The following is an 8049-nucleotide window of genomic DNA, read 5'->3' as shown; positions in this document are numbered from 1 at the left end:
TGATTTTCAAAGCTATTTTGAAACCTTTAAAGAAAAGCACTTGCTCTAATAGATTTGGAGGGAGTATCCTAGCAACCACTCTATAGTGAAATTTATCAATTTCTCAGGAAAAATTTGTATTAAATCCAAGAAAGAGACACTTCAATTTTAGTTTCTTAGAGCCATCTTTTCTACATTGTTTTAAAGGTTGGATATTCTTAGATATCTTACCTCTTGAGATTTCATTTCATAACCACTGAAAGCATATTAGACTTTATCCCACTTGGACTATCTCCTTTAGTGGTACTGAATTCCTCCTGACACAGATAGATATAAGGTAGATATTTTAAAATAGTGTAAGAAGCCAAAACAGTGCAAAAATATAATATATATTTGTACTTTTTATTTTTATTTTTGTAAGTGCAAAAATATGGCACAAAACCTCTTCGATCTTAAGGATGGCTGAGGCTTAGAGAACACATTCATTCACACTAATCTTGGTTTTCCTTGGTATTAGAAAATGGAGAAGGTTTATTTGGTTTTTCTTTTAGATTTTAGTTATTTCTAACTTGAGAACTTTTAAAATGCAGTGCAAATGAAAATAGAATTTTTTTCCAGGTGTGTGAATGCATCAGGCATGAAATGACATGAACCTAGCACACGTGCTGCAAGATGGAGTCAGAACGGAGCAGGCTGTTAAAATTAAATAGTGTTAACAGTGCAGTTCTCATCACCAGGGAATAGGGTCTGCACTGAAAATTCATATGTGTGAGCAAGACTTACCCTCCGTGTTTTTGTTATCTTGAAAAACAAACTGAATTGTTATGCACATTGGTCTATGAGGATTTATAATTCATGCATTGTTTGTAGTCATTTAGGGTCTGCCTATAAATATATCATATTAATGAATGTGTACATGAGAACACACATGCATACAACATACAATTATTTTAGTTATTACTATTTAGTTATAGGGAGAGAATTTCTACAATTTAGCAGGCATACTAATGTTTTCTTTATGTGCCAGTGAACGAATGAATATATTAAGCATTTAGAAGCCTATATTTATAATGATAGCTTTCTTCTGAAACAATGCCAATTACTAAGAGTGCAAGTAGAGCGTACTTTTCCTTCCAGATAGTAGGAATTCAATAAGGACCTGTTGATTTCATTATACTAAGTATTCTCTATCAGAAGTTTATTTATGTATAATACGAGTTATAGGGCTGGGGATGCAGCACGGTGAAAAGTCCCTGAGTTCAAGTCTCAGTACTGAAAAGAAAAAAAATGTTTTACACTGTTTCTATTTAGTTTTATTTTTCACCCTTGTCTAACTTATTCGTTTGAAGCCTTATGTTTTCTTAAACTTTGGCTCTTTCCTACGCGGTCCTGCTTTGCTTTCCTTTCTCTTTCACTTCCCTGAAAGCACGGAGTTGCGGTTAGTTTTTGGTAGGTTAGTGATGGCAGCGAAGAAACCTGCGACAAGGTGAGGAAGGTAGGAAGAGCACACACCAGGGAGGCAGGGTACTCGGGTCCCCTTCGCTTGCCCTGTGGTCCTCTCCCTTTGGCTCCTTTCTTTTGCTGACAGCTGCATCGATGTGACAGTCTTCGCCAGGGCACTCTAAGGGTGCCACAGGCCAAGCAGAACGGCCAAGGCCATGGGACCCGAGCTCTCTGAAGAGCACATGTGGGTTCCTGTCCCCTTCAGGGTCCTCAGTTCACAACTCACAGAACAGCAGTTGCAGTACTTGTTGAGTAGCCACCGTGTGTGTCTATTCTGTGCTATGTTTGCTAGATATTGGGTTTTGGGGACCTAGGAAGAAATTTCCAGGGCAAAACAAAACAAAAAACATTTCCCTTCCTTGTGACTAGGTTCCTAGGTCTTGGACCACCCTGACTATTGTTTAATTCAACTTCCCTCTCTCTTTTAGTAAAAAAAAAAAAAATCCTGGTGCACCGAATTCTCCTCTGTATGTATTTATAATCTTAATGGGTTAGGTTCTTATAAGTTAGTTTGAAGCCACCTTTCCAGGGTTAAGGAAGATAACTAAAAGGAGAAATAAGTAGAAATGGCAAAACTCAGTGCAGGTCTCAGCTCAGAACCCTTTTCTTGGAGCGAACTTGAGGAAAAACTGTGAATTTCTGTATGAGGGGAGCAGGTAAATGGAGGCACAAACAATCACTTTGATGAAAACATCAGGAACAGGCTGATCCCTTCAGCTGGGAAAACACAGACCAATGCCTTTAGTATGTATTTTATCTGCCACAAAGCTAAGCAAATTTAAGAGCATCTTATTAAAATGTCTAAAACGGGAGCTCCCTAAGAGATTCCAGAGGGCAGGCTAAGCCCTGTGGAATAAATAGTACAGAACTTATTATTCCTAATGGTTCAACTCTCAATCCTGATGACCTCGAAGCCATTTTTCCTTCAGGTTTTAAATTTCTCCATCTGCAGCTCCACTGCAACCATGGGGATTGCAGGCATCCTGCCACTGAACTGGAGAATTGAATGCAGAGGGCAATGAAAACTAGCATAGCGGTGTTGCAATACCCTTAATTAAAAGAGAAGAGCATTAAATGACATTAGACACAAAACAGTGTGTTCTTTTGAATGCTGGTGCTTAAGAAAAAGCAAGTCTAATTAGAAGAAGATGAGAGATTCCGAATGGGACTTGTGGCTACTTTCAAGTGCTTTGAAAGTTGGTGGCAGTGATTTCTTTTGAGCCTGTTTCCTTTCAGTGTTTTTGTGTGAGTCTGGATCATTGCCATCTGCCAACCCCAAACCAAGCTTTCTCTTGGGCTCACAAATGGAACAAGAACACAATAGAAAATGGGGAAGAAAGGAAAGACTCCTGAGATAAATGGTTGGCAAGTGCGAAAAAGAAGACAAAGAGCTGTATCAAAGAAGATATGGCTGGAGGTGGGCGATTTCACAAAACAGAACCAAGAGAGAAAGGAGGGTGACAGAGCAATGGGTGGGAGAAGACAGGCAAAGGACTAAAAGACAGGGAGAAAAATAGAGGGTGGGAGAGAGAGAAGAAAAGTGAAAAGTAAAGGCATGAGACTTACTAGGATGTCTTGTTATATCCATGCAGAACCTTTGGATTTCATGGTTCTTGAAAAAAAGTGCTTGGTTTAAGTCACAGAATCCTGCGATCAGAATGATTTAAAGTCTTTTTAACTCTGGCTTCACATCAGACCTTAGATGCACCTAGAAAATTGAAATCATTCCTAGACTCGCTTTATCTCCCAGAGATAGGAGGAAAGGGGCTCAGGTATCAGAACTTTTATCTTTTCTATTATATCCTTGATCACCAGATATAATTGTACATGTGAATGGGCATCTATATGGTATTTCAGCTCTTGTAGAGTGTGCACTGATCAAACCCAGCCACGAGCCAGCTCTAAAGCGAGGCTAAGGCGAGAAGCTGGGTGTGAGGGACGGAATAGAGGGACTGCTTGTGTCTGGGTGCTGCTGCTGGCGATCAGACTGTCACTTTAGGAGCTGGCCTTGTCCTGGCTCATGGAAGGAAGAGGGCCCTTGGGGTGCTTCTCTGTACTGGCACTTTCTGCAGAATCTGGGCTTCACAAAAACTGCAACTGCTATGGAAAAATATGGCACCTCATGTAGTCATCAATTAGGTTCTTCCAAACACACCATTCTTGCAAGGTAAAATCTTTCTGTGTAGAATAAATATCCCTTTTAGATTTTTTGTGATTCTTCTGTTGTTCAGAAATGCAAAGAAATGTAGTCCTTCCACTTTAGACTGCCAATTAAAGTCAAATTTCACAAGACACAATTCCATACTTGGTCAATGAAAAGTTACTGCATCTGAATATTTTAAAATAAGGGCAAAGAAATTGGGAAAGACATATGCATACATACTACTTCCTCACAGTGAATGTATTTATTATGTATTGCAAAAATAGACTAATAAAAGAAGAAATTTGGAAGATCCTTATTAGCTAGTTTATCACCACCACCATTATTAATAGGTACTCTTTAGTGAGCACTCCGCTCAGCACAATCCGTTGTATTTAGTGAAACACGTAGAAAATTTCACTTCATGCATGCAACTCCCTTTTTGGAGTTCAAATGTCCACAGTGATTAGCAGGGTACCTGAACATCTAAAAGAGTTTTGTTTGATTCCCTGAGAAGGTGCTGTGGTGTCATGGAATCTTTGCAAGTCAACAACCAAAGAGAATTTATTCTTTATCCAACTCATGGTTTCTTCATTTATTAAACGGTGTGTTCAGACTGAATGATTTTACAAATCTGTGAAAGTCATAGTTAGAAGAAGTACTGGGACGAAACAACCAGTTGCAGGATGTAGTACTAATGTATTTTTGGTTGGATGGTGCTTTGTAATTTCCAGCTTTATTTAGAAGTTGTTTTTGACTGTTACAGCTCGCTTTTGAGGGAAGCAGGACAGATAGCACCACACTGTCCCTGGGAACAAGCCAGGAGCATTAGTCCTTCTCAAGAAATAATACAGAAAGAGCTGTCCCTCTTTGTTTACTTTCTCGCAGTGAGGAGCAGTGGGAAAAGTAAATGAAAGGTTCTATGATTGCTAAAACAAACACACCAAGAGACGTAAAAGCTTGACTTTTTCACTCTGCATTGCAAACCTTTTACCAATTTTCATTTTACTAAGGAAGAAAATCATGTCAATTGTTTCTTTCTAAAATACTCTACTTTGAAAAGGCAGATTGGTCTCCTAGCAACCGCCACTTCTCCAAATGAAGAAAATGTCTGGAGGAAGAGAGAAACTGCAATTACACAATGAATAGCATAGAATTCTCATGGGCCTGAAAGAGAATCATGAAAGGTACCTTAGCCCATTTCTGTTCTCCCAGGGGCAGCCTCTGGGAATCTCAGTGTTTCCGAACAGGGTCACCAGCAAGGCCCAATGCTGTAGCCTTTTTAATTCCTGTTCTGGACATGGGGCTTCTTCTTCCTCGCCCCTAGAAGTTGGCCCTTTCTGAAACAACAACATTTTTATAAACTAAGCCTGGAAATCCACTGGGTCAATGCTGCCCAAAATGGTAGCCCTTAGTCTCATATGGTTTGAGGGGGGAAAAGTCAGTTTTTTCTTTTCTATACTTATGTACAACTTTTGGTTATGTGGTTTGAGGGGGGGGAAATCAGTTTTTTTCTTTTCTATACTTACATACAACTTTTGGTTATGAGAAAACATTTCTTTTCTATACTTATGTATAATTTTTGGTTATGAAAAAGCATGTCACCCCTACTCGCACACAGCAAGAAATTCTCTACAGATACCAGCTGGGTGTCCTAAAATTTAACTCACTTCTGCCATTATGTGCCTGGAGAGAACATCGGTTCTTGAAGTTTAAGGGCTCAGTCCCCCTAGACCACCTCCCACTTCAGATGCCAACCACAAGGAACAGGTCTTAATCTCAACTCCTGTTTGACTTGGCTACAAAAAAGAGCCCTGAAGACTCCCTTTGCTTTGATCATTTGCTTTGAGCAGCCCACAGAACTCAGGAGAAGAGTTTACTTAGCAGATAACCTGTTCCTTACAAAGGACTCAGCTCAGGTACAGCCAGCTGAAGTGGCTGCTGTGTCAGGAAGGGTGTGGGGAGGAGGGAGGAGGAGGTGCCACAACTCCCTGATGGGCCACCCTCAAGCCGGCACCTCCCTGTGTTCACCAACCCAGAGGCTCTCAGAATCTCATCCCTCCAGGGGTTATGGAGGCCTCATTGTGTAGGCATAATTAATGAAATTGGGATCAGCAGAAACTTTGAGGTGGGCAGTAGTATGGAGCTGGAAGTGCTAATCCTCTGATCACAGGCTGGGTTCCCTGGCAACCAGACCCCATCCAGATGTTATCCAGGACCCCTAGCCACCTGCTATCTCATTAGCATATAATAAGACACTATCACTTCAGGATCCCAGGGATTTTAGGCATCCTATGTCAGGAAAGGGGGAAAGAAGACAAAAATATATATTTCTTCTTCAACCACATGTCCCATGTGACTATTTAAATTGAATTTAACTAAAGTGGAAGTAAAAGGCAGTTAGTTCTTTAGTCACACAAGCCAGCTTCCAAGCCCTCAGTAGCCACCTAGAGCTAATGGGTACCATCTTGGACAGATCTCACACAGAGCATATACCTGCAGGAAGTTCAAAGCTGTCCCATAGCACTGCTCTTGGGAGTGCCACCAAAACAGATTTGGATGGAGAAGTTCCAGTTAGACAACAGCTAGTTAGGTGAGGAGTTTTGAGGTTTTCTCTCTGAATTTTACCTCCACCTTTATAGATTTCCTCACTGTATTTCTACCTAAGGTTCTTTATGCCCCACCCCCAAATCCTCTCCATTTGGAAAAGTAATTCTGGAAACTGGTAAGTTATGTTGTGAGTGCAGCTCAGGGCTGCAGAGGTAAATGTGAGAAGATAAGTTCTTTTGGACAGTCACCTAATGTTTTCTGCAGATTTAAATCGAAAAGTTTTATAGCAGCCTTTGAAACGGTAGGTCACAAACCACAAAATTTCACTTCAGGATAACTCAGTATGGGATATTCTAAATGTCTAGGAAGTGATGGTTTGGGGTTCCCATTCCTGGTTCACTTTACTTATCCAGCGTGTGAAAGATACTGCCATGCATGCTCGGCAATGAAGAAGGATTCCAAAAGGTAGATCAGGATTTTTCTCTGAATTTATCTTCTCTTCTTCTTCCTTAACCACTGTCTACATCGATTGTTTCAATGTTCATCCAGTGTGAAATAAGTGCCTTGGAGGTGAGCATGTAGCATTAAAAGATTGTCACAGCCATGCAATTTGTTTGCTTGTTTGTTTGATGGTATTGGGGATTAAACCAAGGGTCTGGAATATGGTGGGCAAGTGCTCCACTGTGGAGAAGGACATTCTTTAGTTTATCTTTCAATGTATTACCTACTTGGGACTTCAGGCCTGACCAAGCCATATGATTGTTTGATTCTGGAGGAAGTCTAGCAAAAGCATCAGTGTAAAAGGAAATGATAGCAGGACCTGTGTCCCTGTGGAAAGCCGCTGGGACAACACTAGATGCTTTGCTGAGATACGTCTGAAGGAATGATAACATGATGGCTAGCTACGTCAAGTCTCATTCCTGTAATAATTAAGCTGTATTGTCCTCACCAATCCTGTGAATGATTCCTCCCATTTGCCCTGTTGATGCTTTTTGTTTGTATCCCAATAAAAGGCTGAAGAAGATTGTAATCAAGGCTTCAGTCTGAGAGGCTGTGGCCCCTGATCCCACAACTGTCTCTCTCTTGTTTTTCTTTTCATCTGTGGGCACCTCCTTCTCTGGACTGCTACGCTGAGGAAACTAGAGCTTAGCACCTCAGGACTAGTCAGTGAAATACCCAGCACAGGCCACCGCTAGCATAAAGCCAACTCCAGCCCTAACTCCAAGGGCTATAGGGGTCCAGCAAAGCAATATGTCCCTGTCCAAGAGGACACTCAACCTTGACAATTTTGTTCATCTGAGAAGCTCCTATAGATGCTATCATGGATAGCTGTGCTGAACCCTATGTCGCTGATGAAAGAAACTTCTCTAGCTACATTACTTCATTTTAATTCTAGAGTTTTCATGTTCAAGTCTACATTTACAAAAACTTATTGACTGTCACAGAAACACCTCTAAATTGATATCTCCTCTTCTATTTAAATGAAAATGTTTCTTTAGGAAATACTCTTTTCATATATAAAATCTTCAAAAGTCCTTTAATGTGAGAAAGTACACAACATGAGAAATGGAAGCGTAGAAGCAAAGGCAAGAATTCCTGGAGACTTTGACTTAACGTGTAAGTGTGCGTTATTAAGGAATGATTTGGTGGCTTCATGTGCCCAGTAGACACTGGGCACAACGTGATTCACTAGCAATGCCAACAGGGAGAAAGCTCACTGACATAATCAGGAAGAGATGGAGCTTCACACTTCTGGCCATGGGGAATTGATTTTAAATTGAACTCCAAGTCAGAATTCATTCATAGCAAGAGTGAAGATCTAAAACACTCCCTTTCCACATGGCCCAGCCTGCCGAGAGGAGATCACAGCAGAGGAC

This window comes from Chinchilla lanigera, unplaced genomic scaffold (genome assembly GCF_000276665.1).
Source record: "Chinchilla lanigera isolate Chin_1 unplaced genomic scaffold, ChiLan1.0 scaffold00070, whole genome shotgun sequence".
NCBI lineage: Eukaryota > Metazoa > Chordata > Mammalia > Rodentia > Chinchillidae > Chinchilla > Chinchilla lanigera.
Note: the sequence above shows the minus strand (reverse complement) of the source record.